The sequence below is a fragment of the Falco rusticolus genome, chromosome 5, assembly GCF_015220075.1.
Source record: "Falco rusticolus isolate bFalRus1 chromosome 5, bFalRus1.pri, whole genome shotgun sequence".
NCBI lineage: Eukaryota > Metazoa > Chordata > Aves > Falconiformes > Falconidae > Falco > Falco rusticolus.
Window position 1 is genome coordinate 70,061,598 of NC_051191.1, and position 12,684 is coordinate 70,074,281.

The 12,684-nt window shown below is 40.4% G+C and overlaps 1 protein-coding gene across 3 annotated transcripts in view; it reads right to left on the reverse strand.

Moving 5' to 3' along the window:
- The window catches only part of RERG (RAS like estrogen regulated growth inhibitor), a 109,580-nt gene that overhangs the window by 32,244 nt on the left and 64,652 nt on the right, over window positions 1-12,684 (reverse strand). The gene's annotated exons all lie outside the window — the stretch shown is intronic.

The following is a 12,684-nucleotide window of genomic DNA, read 5'->3' on the forward strand; positions in this document are numbered from 1 at the left end:
CTGAGAAAAGCATGGTGCTTCCGACAGCCAACGTGGACAAACTGAGAGCAGAAGATGGTCCTGTGGGAAAAGTGGGGAATGCTTAATTTGGCTTTGCTGCTGGAGAAAACACACCCTACACCTGGTGATTTCACTTACACTAGGGCATTTCTAGAAATTTCTTTTGTGACTTATCTTCCTCTTTCAGTCCCTGAGCAGCTTTTGAAAAATTTGGTCTTCAATTTCTCTTCACATTCCTGAGTTTCATCTGGAACCTGTTGTAATGGTATAGCTGACAGGATAAATGGATTATCACTGCAGATAGGCTGATGCTGACAAAGCAGAAGTGTTTCAGATATATTAACAGTACTTGCTACCTGGATGCTGAAACAATGCTTTCACAGATGTACCTTTAAGGGAAGTATTCATTTTATTTTATTGTTTGTTAGAAGCTGCATTTTCAACAAGCTGTTTACAGACAGCAAGAATAGTTTATAATCATCATTTCCTTACTGCCTTTTTAAAAGGAGGCAAAATTAGCTGGCATTTTTAACTTTTGCACCCTGACACAGCCTCCCCAGGAGATAAAGGTGAGTCTTGTGGTCCCACAGATGACTGCTGCAGGGTGGGATGAACTCTTCAGCTCCAGCTGAGTTCAGCCAAAAATGAGAGCTTTGCTCACCTTTCTTACAGGAACAAGGGATACTATTAAAGTAGTCTGATCCCCTCTTTATTGTTTTGCTTTCATACAGAAGATACGGACTTGAAGCTCCATTTACAGGTATTGTCTTGCCCTGTGGGCTTGCTGTTTAGATAGCAGAGCACCTGGAAAGGCTGTGGCATCTCCTGCTCATCCACCCGGGGCAGATGTGATGGAGCCCCAGGGGGTAATAAAAGCCACAGTGATCCTGCCCCTGCCTCCAGCAGCCTTGCTTTGTCATGCTCCTGCTCCAGGCAGGCTTAGCTACCCTACCTGCTATACACCTTGTCCTGGAGGATGAGCCATCCAGGCAAGGATTCCTGCTCTCCCCACTGTTATCGAGATCAGAGCTGGAGGAGGAATTTTGTTATTCCTCCCCATTCTCTGAATTCCCTCCCATTCTTTAGGGTTTCACCCCCAAAAAAGCATGAGAAGTTGCAAGAAGAGATGAATAATTTGCTACTCTAAAGGCATGAGCACGGTCTGGTTAGAAAAGGGGAAAATGTTATACTCTCATTTTAGTTAGATAAAGTAAAACATTTAAAGGTATGTCACTCATTGATATAGGAGATAAGAAGGCCAGGACAGTGTGTTTGGGAAAGCAAAGAAGCAGCAAGCTCACCGCAAGGTGTTGTCAGATAAGCCACTGTGACAGAAAACATTGGCTGGAAAAAAGAAAAACATTCCTGGAAATAAAGCTGACAATGAAAGGGCAGAAAACTCACATGCCACTGAAATTATTCCTAGAGGAACATTCATCAGCAGGCTATTTTTGATCAGGCTGTTAAAATTGTTCAACAGCTGGGAAGTGCCCTGCCATTGCTCAACATAGCAATATTTCTGGGATGACTTTTGTACTGAATTCTCCTTTCCTCAAACAGACCCTGAGGCACAACCCACTGAAGTCATCAATAGCTTTGCCTTTCTCTCTGTAGGTTGAAGCTCATGCCCCTGGGAAGTTGTTTAGGTGCGATAAGCAATGTACTCAAATTGATAAGCAGCCCCACCCCTATAAGAAAGAAGTTAAGACTGAAATCCCTGTGTCTGCAATAGCTGGAAACAGGGCAGCTTAGGCTAAATTCCTGCATCGTAGAGCGGTCTCCTAAAGAGAGCTTCCCATCTCTCCAATGTCTTCTGTGTAAGGGTTCTTGCAAACTTTTCACTAGGTTTTCAAGTGTTTCCTTTGCTATTCGTGGCTCTGAAAAGCTTGCCTGCACCTGGAAAATCATCTTGCATGTAAATTAAAACACAACTGCTATGTCTCAACAGCTCTTATGTGGATAGGGTTACTCCGGGTCTTTCTCTTACAAAACTTGGTTAAACTAAATCAACTTCAAAAATCGTTGGGTAAAGGATTGTTAAGCAAAATTCTGATGATTTGGTCAGGGAAATCCTCCAAAACCTGCTGGCTACATTTTCTCTCTATTCTGTAATTGCTCACCTACTTGCTTGGGCCTTCCACAACTGCCTAGATGGTGCCAGTGGGGAGCACTGCTGCTACTCACCAGTTACTGCCTGGGGGGGGGTTAGGCTGCAGAGTGTGTTGGCAGGGCTAGTGCCCTGGAAGTATATACTTTACAGGTGTCCAATTTTGGTCCAAGGCATCACTCCAAGTGCTGACCTGCCTCTTCATGCCATCCTCACTAAGCCAAAGACCTATTCTATTTATTCCAGCAGATCTTTTTTCAAGCTACACTAATTACTAAAGAAAACATATAGTGAAACAAAGGAGGAAAACATACCACAAATGTCCATAAACACACCACTAATGAAACATGGACAATTACTGCTGGCAAGGATTAGACTCAGCTGTTGCTTCATTACAGCCATGCTCCACCAGACCTGAGCTAGCTTCCCGCTAGCCATGATGGGAGTGCCTAACGGATGGCAGATGGACGCGCTGCAAACCAACACACGTGGCTAATGAATCCAAAGAGGTATTGCAGGGTTCTGTGCCAAAGGGGTCATGGTAAAAATGCTGGTTTAGTACAGTCATAGGCCTGGGGGGATGGACAAGGTAGGTAAATTTATGTAAGGGGAGTAGAGGAAAATGAGTATCATTATGACTACCACTACCATTGCCCTTGTTGGTAGAGATTTGAATAGAACTTCTTTGATTAAAATGTTGCAATTTAGGCTACTGCTTCTCCAATACCCACTTCCCATTTTCTGAAAGAAAACCTGAAATACTTCAATTTTAGGTAAAATTTCATGGCAAGGTTCCCCACCCTTCTGCTTGATCTCTCCGTCTTTCTTCTCCCGCCCTTTTAGGAAGGATATTATTTTTTTTTTAAGAAAAAAAAAAAGTGATAACTTTTCTGCTAACTATGGTTTGAACTAGTTCTTAGTAATAACGTTCCCACATCCTGTCTTTCCCCTTACTCTTTCAGATAACATCGGCCACATTTCCCACCAGTCTTTAGACTGCAGTATCTGTGTGAGTCTGGATTCTCAGTTATAGGCAAGTGAGTTGTGATCTACTTACACAGAGGACAAATTATGATTTAAGCCAAATTAAAGTCACTTTAATTTCATTTGAAAAGATTATGTAGTAGATAAACTTTCTTATGCTTCTCTCCAATAGGACTTGAATTGCAGCAAGTATGCATTTTTTCCTCTTCTGATCAGGAAAATACCAAGTATATAAAAAGAGGGTTAATGAGTAACTAGTCACTCCATAAGGTTGGTGCATGACTGCACAGCTGATGGCCCATGGGTCTTTTCCACCTAGTCCTGGCAAAATTATTTTTCCGCATCTCTATAAGATCATAAAGCACATTTGTCTCAAAAAGCCCAATCTGAGCAAATTTGTATAATATCAGTTGGTCTATGGTTGTCAAAATTTTGGATGACCCCAATTTAAAAGAATGGGAAATTTTTCAAAGGCATTTGAAAGATTTCCCAGTCACTTCAGTGAAGTTAGTTTTTTTCAAAGGCCCAGATCCAACATCAGCCTCTGTTGAATGTTCTTATTTACCATAAGCATAAGTATATTTAAACTTTTAAGATGCAAATAGAGACCTAATCAGATTTTCCAGAAGCACCAAGTTTCCTGGCACTTGCTTGCAGCTCTAAGGACATACTTACATTAAAAATTTTGGACCTCAGTCCCTGTTCATAACTCACAATTTCTGTCATTTTCAATATTTCCAAGACTTTTGTTATAGATTACATTAGCAATATATCTAATTATTCCTATAGTTTCTATTTTAAAATAATTTGAAGTTTTGTGCATTAATAAGGAACTGGATGAACAACACTGATATATGGGACAGCAAAGTAGCAGCGAAAAAACACAGAGGTGAAAAAAAAATCAGGAGCAAGTACAAAAGTGTTGGATTTTTTTGTTTCCTTAGAGGTAGTCATGTTAACAATGTTTTCCTGCAAGTAAAGAAGCATATTTTTCAGCTGCTAATTCTACCAGCAGTACTGAAATAGAGAAAGACAACTAAGAGTGGCTTTTCAGAGACTTAGCTGAGAAATAATTAGGAAGCTTCAAATGATTTTGGATTAGGTTCTTAAGCCTAAACAAATCCGTGCCCAAGCTCTTGTACCCATCTTACTTAACAGACATGAGATGTATAGTTGCCCACTTGCACAATCAGCTGAGCACAAGAAAAGTTGGAGGCTCAGGCTAAGATCTAAGATGTGTTAGGGATTTATTTGTAACAGCTGGCTTTAGCCTCAGGAGACTAATTTCTCAGTTTTTGTAGTTGATTAGGATCCTGCATTGGATTACAACCTGGTGGAGCCCATCTCTGTCCCTTGGGTAAAGAGTTGCAGGGAGCTAATGCCTACATTTAAGAATATCCTCCCTGCTTTTCCCCATCATATACATTCAGCTTTCAATAACGTTAAGGATATTTGGGTTCTATTCTATCAATGCTTTTATACACTAGGTTTTATAAGGTTAGTACAGAGGCCTCCAGACCAGAGCGTTGACAGTGGAGGATCCCCATTTCTCTGGATACCTTTCCTTACTTTTGCCAGCTGGATGACAGGCTACTGCCAGCAAATCAAGACAAAAATGGCTATGCATTTTTAAATATCATATAAATTATATATATAATTTATATATATATATGTATAATTAGATGCAGTCCAGGAATTCTAGCATGCTTTGCACAGTATCTCTGCTTTGCACTCAATCTTAACAGCCTGCTGAGCAGACCTGCTGCAGTTTAATTAGAGTGTCTGGGTCCGCCTCCTGTTCCTCCCTAATAGCATTAGTCAGAAGTGAACTGTCTGGTTCCTGCCGCTCCCAGGCTAGTGTGAGCTGCTGATGTGGAGCTAGCCACATTAGTTAATTGCACCCCTGACTTTTAAAGGTCAGGTCTTACAGAATCTAATAACATCCTGAAGATTTCCCAAACAAGGTAGAAAGAAGAGCCTGGATTCCTCCCACAAGATGCTGCCTGTTGAGCTGTGGGACAAGCCACCGCATCCCTCAGTGGAGCAGCTGGCTGGCCCAGCCAGCAATGCCACCGCCAGACAGTGAAGGGCAGTTCCCCGTGAGTTTTGAGCAGATGGCATGATGCAGGGTTGCACTAGCTTCTGGTGTGTGCACTTGAGGAGAGGGGACAGAGAAAAGGAAAAGTATCTGAGAGGAAGCTGTACAAATAAGTCACTACTCAGCTGCTTTGCCCTTATGTAAGGGACTGCATCATGTCCTAGAAATTCTTCATCCCTGGCCTATTCTAATAGGAAAGTTGAATTGTTGCTCAAGCAGTATCAGTTAAGGTAGAAAATCTCAGAAACCTGAAAACTGGCTTCAGAAGAATAAGATGTTTCAGTAAAGGATGCACGGCCTCAGCTTCGCACGTGATCTAACTGTCCCAGTGAGGAAGGGAGTGAGTCTGCTGAGGGGACACCTAACTAGGATCTAGAGTTCATATGGATTATTCATCAAAGATAATAATCTTTGTATTTGAAAAGCAAATTCTCCTCTGTTTTAACTTCCTTCGTAGGAGTGAGCCCAGCAATCTCCATTGCAAGCACCACTTTTTTGGCAGGGGAGGGGAGGCAGCTGAGGATGATTGCTGCCTTTTTCCCCTCCCTGAGTTCCCTGGCAGGAAGGAAGGGGATCCTCAGCTGGGGCACTCCTTTCCCTATATAGATCCTTTTCCTCCTCATGCATACACCTGAATGTAAAGGCTGTAAGTCTTAAAAATCTCCAGTCCCCACACTGTTCCTAATTCCCCCTGCTTTGAGCCAGGTGGTCTTCACTGCCATGGCCACAGAAAGGGGGAAGTGCTGAGAGATACCGAAGGGGACCGCTTGCTCTGATGCTTCCAGAGGAAGAGGTGTCAATCTATTTAATTACAGCTGGGACTTCCACTTCTCCTCCTCTTGGCAGACAGATTTGTTTAATATCTTCCATTAGCCAATCCACAACTGAGTTTCTACAAGATGAGTAGATTATTTTTTTTGTCTTTCTGTGGCTGATAGTTTTCTAATGTTGTTTATAAAGTAAAAAGTTGGAATAGTTGCTTTTAATTTTTTGTGCTTTTCCTCATCGTTTTTCACCCCTTCTTATTATACTTTTAAGGGCTTTTCCTTATCATTTTCCACCCCTTCTTATTGTGCTTTTAAGGGCTTTTGCCTTTGAATTTTAGGCTGGGTTTTTTGCATGTGCTTATTTTCAACTGACTTCCATGTAGATGATGTTCAACTATGAATATGCAGTTTGGGTAAGGAGTTGTTTACAGACTGATATTAAAACACTCTGCTTGTTTGTACAAAACAATAATTGAATAAACACTAGTTATTAGTTTACTTGCATATTTGCTTTGCATTCTTTTACTTGGTTTCCACAAACAACGTAGAGGTGTTTGTTGTATAACAGACTTTAGAATATTCTAAAAAAAATAACAAAAATTCTTGGTGTGTCCTCTTTATGAAAATATGTTTTTGCAAGAATAAGACTTAAGGAGTAGCTCTAGGTTTTCACAGTATTGCTGTCTTCCTGATTATTCATATACTTTATTTTTTTTTGGTTACATATTCACCCACTGAGCCCCTGTCTTTTTTCTGTTGCTTATTCTCCCATTTCCTCTACTACACCCATTTAGCCTAGAGCATGCCATAAAATTAATAAAAGAAAGCCTAGCATAGGTGTATTGATGTTTCAGGTACTGAGACAGCTTTTTTACCTAAGATACTTGGTACATTCTTTCTACATCGATACAAGCTCTCATTCACAAAACCCAAGTGCCTGCTGCTGTTCTTTACAATCATGCATGTTACAACTTTTGATTTGTTTGTAATTCAGTGCAGCTTCCATATCCCTTTTGTCATTACTCTTCTCCCAAGTTTTCACCTAGTGCCTGTATTATCTTCCTTCACCTATTACCTTGACTCTGTATGAGCTGCATTTTGGATTCCTAAATCCTGTGCATGTATCTAACAACCTTAAAAATATTTTGCTGGTCCTGCCAATTTATCTCTGATAAACAATTGATGTTTCCTGTTTTCCAGTTAATGCTTCATAATTATGCACTTGCATGTAGTTTATATCCATGTGACATTTTCAGCTATCTAAGCAATTTAATATAAATATTTGGTATCAGCTCTTACACAATTCTGTTTTCACCCACAGTTCTGCAAGATGACTTACTTGCTAGAAGAACATATTTTACCGCTTTATGATAAACACAAGGCACACGGATACGGCATAACTTGCTGACAGCTACCCCACAGTGCTGACGTAAAAAGAAATCTCTGGTTCTGGATTCCATCAGGTAACGAGACTATGTGACATTTTCCTGTGTAGGCTGAAATTTTTCTGTAAAGATTTTATTGCCCATATTTTTTTTCATGAAATATAAAGTATATTACATTCACTAAGTATAATTCTGAGGAAAAACAGCTCTCAGATTTACTTTTAATACCGTCTTGATTTCATCCAAATTAACCTGTTTATTGTTTCTGTTACTTGAAGCTTTCTCTGTATTCTGAAATGGCTCAGCACTTCTTTTAACATTTGCAATAGTTCAGTTAAATTACCTTTTCCATTATTTTTTCATGTGCTTCTTTCTTGTTGTTTTTGAATGAAACCAGGAGAAAAATATTGAACTTCCCTCACAGAAGGTTCTCTTATGATCCTGATATTACTTGTGCAACCAGAGATAAGTTGTTTCTGCACGTGCAGCCTCAGTCCTGAGTTCTGCTGGCACCTATGTGCAGCGCTAAATAACATACAGTGAGTAGGCTCATGAGCAGCAGCTGCACCATGTAGACACAGTAATGTGACAAGCTTTCGTAGCATGGCAGAATTCCAAAGCAAGCACCGATTAGATTAAATATTCCTTCAACTTGCCATCAGATTACCCTCTTTTAGCATTAAGCATTCACTTAAAGCAACAAACAATGCAAGGTATATGAAAGCAAGGGTATAACAAAAATTCAGAGGGCAGGTGGGGATAAAACAGTAGGTTCATAATTCTGTGCCTGCAATGATCTGTCTAGAAGTTGCAAGTATCTTCTTCTGTATTTTTACCTTAACTTAAAATTTACTTACATCTTTCTGATACGCATTTAGTTTTATTTTTAGCAAAATTGGAGTCACAAGCACTGTTCATATTTGTGCATATGGATAGCATAGAATAGGGAGCACATACAATTAATTGGTCACTAAGTCCCAAACTGACTTTTGGCTCTTAGAGCAGTGTCCTTTTGCTACTCATAGCTTAAAGATGCCAGAGAAAATACACATTTAACATAATTGCAGTCCAGGTGGCTGGACTACATGGGAAAGCTGAAGATCTTGGTACAGCTTTACACAACAGAGCTGAAAGAGCTCAGACAACAAGAGAGTTCCTATGCCGAGAAGCTGGGTTCCCTGGTTCATTCCTCATGGCCAACAGTCCTAATCTCATGAGCATCTAAATAAACGTGTAGGATCTGAAAATTTCGTGTAGAAAAATACCAGATATTCAGAGGTAACTGGAGTGGTTTTCTTCCAAACTCTCTCTCAGTTATGAGTCCTAAAGGTGTAGTGACACAATGTGAGAGCACTCTGGGTGCTGCTGCATGCTTCAGCTGTCTGCAAACAGGTGACAAGGAGGGAGTGACTGTTCTGGCTGCTTCCTTCCTGGGTTGTGAAAGCCCTAAGGTCAGAGGTCTCACTGGCTCTAAGTAGAGGCAAAGCAGTCAGTGAATAGTGACCTGCATGAACTACAATGAGCAGCAGGGCAAACCCTCTGTGCAGCTGACAACAGTGTGATGGAAGAGAAGAGATAAGTTTGAGCTACATTGAGGTTCAGTGAAACCAATGGAACCATACTGATTTTTAGCAGCTGAAGATTGGTCCAGTAGCACTGGCTTGACTTGAATGTAAAAAGAAAGCGTCATCAAAAATTAACATCTCTTACTGTTAATATTTTTTAACCAAACAAGAATTTGGGGTGGTGTGGGAGGTGTAGGTATAAGAACTGGTGAGGTTCAAGGTGGCTGTTGTCTCAGCTCGGAAGTAGTCAGTTACTGCTCTATGCAAGTGTGCTGCCATAAGATGCCCACTTTTGTTTCTAGATGAAATATATTCAAAGACCTTTCCAGATTAGGATGCATATACTATCCAATCTTTTTAGGAGTCAGGTTAGGAGTAAATCTTATTTTAATCTGTAAATCTTACATGATCTTGTGAATTCTGGCATGCTTGATTACTGCTTTCCAGTGCTAAACGTTCCCGACTACCCACCAGCATAGATCTTAGGGTTATTTTGTTATGCTGTGGACTCGGATCCTTCTGGTTAGTCATGGATTAGACATTCCTGATAGTGTGCACCCAGCATTTATATCCACAATAAAACAGACCTCAGGCCTGGCAGTGCTCTTCCAAAGGTCTAAATCATAACTCTTTCACAAAGCCCTCTGACACCATACCACCTTTAATTAGAGATATTTACTCAAGACCATAAACTGTTTCAATATTTTGACAATAAAAATGATGTGATTATCTTCTCTGGATGGGCAATGCACAGGTTAAACAGCTGCTGTTTGGAGTATTATTTCTTCTTATTTTGCTCTAAACGATATGTACCAGCTATTAATCTTTCCAGGGTGATGCTCACACATTGTAACATTAAAGAAACAGGAAGAAGCAACTAGATGTCACCTTTCCCTTCATAATTAGATATTCTCTCTTACTTCTTATCTGTACTTAACTTTTATCCCACGCTGTGTAGATTCTGGTATGAACTTTAATTATTTGTAGTGCCGCCCTCTGAATTTTTTAAAGCTCAATTTTTGATTAAGGTACAGCTGAAGCAGTCTAGAGTTCAGTAATTAGGAATTATGATGAGAATGGGTTATTGTGCAATATAATTCTGTTATGGACATTTTTATGTTAGACCTTAGACCTGTCTAATGTACCCATTGAACAACACTCTGGAACTGAAGTACTAAGGCACAGGCAACATATTCTCTTCAAATGTCAGAAGGTTGGAAGAGGGTAAACTCCCTGCCCATCTTGCTGCTTGTTGCTTCTCCTGCTATGGGCTCTAGCTCTCATTAAGCTACATACTCTTGTTAGAAACTGAAGCTTGAAAATTTGTAGCACTGCAGGAAATTCAGCACAAAGAGAAGCTGCCTTGTTGCTTCTAGTGGGAGTGGAGGACTTGCAGCTCCTACAGTAGAGAACTGTATTTTCTTGAGCAGCAGAGCTTGCGTGTTTGCTGGAAAGTTGCTCCTGTTTCTATTGCACCCTCTGGATGTGACTAGGGATCACATGCAACTAATTCTTTGTCTGGGAGTCTCTGTTTCTGAAGATTGGTTCTGGGATCTGAATAGGGCAAGGAAAGAGCAGATCCTGTGGGAAGACAACCCAGTGAAGGCTGTAGTCAAGTGTGAGGCTGCTCAGGAAAATCAATGCAACTGATGAAGTTTGACATTTTAATTGTGGTGTTTGCAGAAGTAAATTAGGTTATGAAGAACAATGATCAGTGGCTGTAATTAAAAGTTTTAAATGTGCCATGTATCCTGAGACTTGTACTTAGAGTGAGCGTACCCTGCAAGCAATAGGTTTGAAGTGGCTGTTAGCAAAAAAGGGGCCAAGAAAACAAGCGAGATCGTCAAAGCCAAATGAAAATGTTTTTCCTCCTCTAGATTGTCCCCTGAAGAGCTATTGTGTTAGAATTTGGTTTCCAAAGTTACAATTAATTCATGAACTAGAAGGATTTTGATGTTGCTTTAAGTGCAGTTGTCAACGTACCTGTAAGGCTGGAGTCCCTAGTGGTGCTTCTGTAATGGTATCTCTATGCTGTATTTGACTTGCACCACAGCAACAAACTGTTCAAGTGGAAATTATATGAATGCAAAGGACCTTCTATGTGTCCTTGAGCTCTTTCTAGCTCTGCTAGGGCTAAGAACCCTGTATTTGTTTTGCTAAAAATCTCTATGATGATGTAGCACTCCACCTGAAAGATGTTTGGTATTTTCCTTCTAAGTTCATTCTCCTCTGCCAGGAAAGAATATGTAACACCCAAGTAACCCTGAGCCCAGATAAACAGCCAAGTGTTATTATAGTGCAAAACCTCCCTGTGGTTTTATTGCCCCTTTGAAACACAATTGCTATAGAAGTGTCTGTGGGAAACTGTACTAAAACTGTCCCTTTGAATGTATTAATTAGAATCTGTCAAGCATATTTTGACTGGAAACAGTTCATGACACAATGAACATATTTTTGGGCCTTAAAAGGCTACTAAGACAGGAAAAACAACAAAACTTAGTTAATACATGTTACATGTTTTTGTTATTAAAGTTAGATAACGTAATTCTCAGCAGGGACTACTCTTGATCTACTGACTACAAGGTCTACCTTGTATTATGAAATTCTACAAAACAGCAAAGCTTTTTATTCTTGGTTGCAGGCTTGGGTTGTTTTGGGCTTGGGTATTTACTATCTAAAGGCTTGCATTCATGAACCACACATGAACATGGCCTTATGTTGAGCACTTAAATATCTGATATTTATGGTCCCACACCATTGTAGAATGAATGAGTCACATATTTACTTGTAAGATTAGACACCAGGGATCTGTTGCACAGCAAAAAACTATGCCTGTAGGTTCTGAAGCACTTGTGGGTTATAAAGCCCTAGAATAATGATGCTGTTCCTCCTGAGAATGTCTTTGCTACTTAAATACAGCCTCCAATGATATCTACAGGAATATCTGAGAAAGGCAAAAAGAACCAAGGGCAGGGATTGAGAGGCAAGTAAATTGACTAATTGTCACGGTTCAGCATCCCAGGATGTTAGTCATCCTTGAGCTGGACTCATTTTTCCCACAGAGAACTTCAAATGTTACTCGTTTGTGTCAGAGAAAATCTAAACATGTAAGAAGACAAGAAAAGAGAAGGCCATAGAGATGCACTGTTTCCACTCTACTCTGGGGCAATTGCAAAGATGCAAGTAATTTCTGGCAGAGAAATTTCTGCCTTGGAAAATGCTTTGATGAAGAGAACCAATGCTCTTCACTCAGTTCTTTGGTGACCAGTGCCATTTACTTTCTGGGCTGCGCTTCCTGCTTGCCTGCCTGCCTAAGGAGCAGTAGAGACACGTAGGGCTCAACAGCTCCTCCACAGGAGAATTTCTATGGGACTTGACACCTAAATTCACATCCACAGGGCGTCAAACGGCTTGGGAGTAACTATGGCTCAATAATAATGCTCAACTGATCCTATGAGGGAGAGCATGTAATGCCAGACCATTGGCAATTTTCCTTTTTTCCTGCTTCCTGCAGATGAATATGAGCTGCCTCCTACTAATACCTTTGATTTACATCTCCAAGGATTTTCCTCCTTACAAAAATGCAAATGGCAAGTGAGTCAGAGCCCACTTAGGAGAATACCTACTTTAGTGTTATAAATTCATAATCCTACTGTATGATCCCAAACCATTTCTGTGGGTACTGCTATGGGAAAGCTCATATACCACCAGATGTGTCAACTGAACAAGGTTATAACGTCAGCTTGGGGCAGTCTCTGAGAGGCTAAAACCCACATTT